Raw genomic sequence first — 2,442 nt, 5'->3', positions numbered from 1 at the left:
GAAATCTAATCATTACTTGTTATATAGGTCCCTACGGGACAAAGTGTGTAAATAAAAAATATAAAAAAGTTATATGAATAAATCATCCATGAATGTTTGAATCACTCCTTTTCAAAATAAAATAATGTAAACAAAAATAAATAAACATGTGGTATCGCGATATGTCCTAACTTGTTAAATACAATATTAATTAACCCCTTAAGGACACTGCGTTTCACCACTTTTCTTTTTCCTCCTTACCTTTTAAAAATTATAACCGTTTCAAATTGGCACCTACAGACCCATATGATGGCTTGTTTTTTGCGCCACCAATTGTACTTTGTAATGACATCAGTCATTTTATCAAAAAATCTACAGCAAAACAAAAAAATATATATATGTGGGACAAAATTGAAAAAACTCCATTTTGTACATTTTGGGGGGCTTCTGTTTCTACACAGTGCATTTTTCGGTAAAAAAAATGACTCTTTATGTTTATTCTGTAGTTCCATACGATTAAAATGATACCCTACTTATATAGGTTCGCTTTTGTTTTACTTCTGGAAAAAATCATAACTACATGCACAAAAATTTATATGTTTAAAATTGTCTTCTTCTGATCCCTATAACTTTTTTTTTATTTTTCCACAGACGGGGCTGTATGAGGGCTGTGAGATCTGAAGTTTTTATCGGTACCATTTTTGTTTTGAAGGGACTTTTTGATCGCCTATATAAATTTTTTATGGTATAAAAAGTTACCAAAAATACGCTATTTTGGACTTTGGAATTTTTCACGTCTACGCCATTGACCTGTGCTAATTGACCTATGCTTTGTCTGTGGGATGGTCACTGGTCATTACCCTGGTGGGCTTGGTGTCTCGGAGGCAGTGGTTGCCGCCCAGCGCTACGCCAGTGTTAGGTTAGGGACCCACTCTGACATAGTGGCCTTGACCTGGCGAGTGGGCTTGTACTTTTTAATCAAAATGTATACTAAGCACCTGTTAGTTTTGAAATTATGCTGAGAAGCAAGTAGATCAAAATACAAATGGTGAATGTGCGGCTATGTTTCTCTATTTTTGTGAAACCACAAAATGAATGGCGTAAACGTTAAAAAATTCCAAAGTTAAGAATTGTGGATTTTTGGTCACTTCATAAACCAGAAAAAAAAGCGATCAAAAATTCCCTTCAAAATGAAAATGGTACCCATAAAAACTACAGATAACAGCAAAAAATTTGCACTCATACAGCTCCATATATGAAAAAAATAAGTTATAGGGGTCAGAAAACGACTTAATCATACTAATTCTCTTACAAAAAGTTATAATTTTTTAAAACTCACTCCCTGCCTGCTACACTACGCTACCTACGATAACTACGCACCCGGAGTCCGTAGTAAACATATGCTAGCTGTCCTACGCTAACTGCACAGTGAAAGGAAGCTGCGTAAGCTTAGTTTTCTACGGATCATAGAAAACGTTACATCAGGGGAAATCTGTAGAAAAAGAGGAGCGCATGCGCAGCTTACTACCACTCCGCAGTGAGCGCAGGGGGTAGTGTAGGAAGCAAGAACGTAGTTAGCTTAGTGGAGTAGGCAAGGAGGAAGAGAGACAAGTGTAGGTAGCACAGTTTAACAACAGCGTAGAGTAGTTAGCTTAGAGTGTTTGTGGTGGGCCCTTGGCACCTGCTCACGCAGATCTGTAACATGTCCTGTATCGTTCAACTACAGTCCAGATGTCACTTAGATAAGCACATAGGTTGAGATTTATCAAAACTTGTGCAGAGAAAAGGTTGACTAGTTGCCCATAGCAATCAGATCACTTCTTTCATTTTTGAAAAGGCTTCTGAAAAATGAAAGAAGCAATCTGAATGGTTGCTTTGAGCAGCTGGTCAACTTCTCCTTTTAACAAGTTTGGTTACATTCTCCCCCATAAACTGCGCCTATCGGCTTATGGCAGCAGGTGTCCAGTCAATATACTGGAAGCATATAGTTGATGGGCTACTCCCCAGTGGGGGAATTTATCAGCTATATCTTTACTAGCAGAGACACCTTGTCCTCCTGGTAGACATATTCTGATATAGATCACTTAATAAACGTATTCTATAGTCTGATCCTACATATATCCAATATTCGCCCAATCCTCTCCAGTATTACAATCCTTTATTATTATGTTCTAAAAAAACAAAACTTTTACCGATAAATATTCTTCAGAAAGAAACTAAAGTCAAATAAGCAGAAACATGGTACATATGAATACAACCTGAAGTGTACATGTCATTTAAAAAAAAAAAAATTTGAAATATCAAAAGTTTTGATTGGTCAGGGTCTCAGTGCCAAAGCCCATAACAATCAGGAAAAGGAGCAGGCATAAGCGCAGGATATCACACTTTACTCCCCAGCTCTCATGGTCCCGAGGACTCCCCCCCCCCCCCCCCCCCCCCCCCCCCATGGACTTGTAATGGAGC

This window comes from Hyla sarda, chromosome 1 (genome assembly GCF_029499605.1).
Source record: "Hyla sarda isolate aHylSar1 chromosome 1, aHylSar1.hap1, whole genome shotgun sequence".
Lineage (NCBI taxonomy): Eukaryota > Metazoa > Chordata > Amphibia > Anura > Hylidae > Hyla > Hyla sarda.
This window is presented reverse-complemented; position numbering follows the sequence as displayed.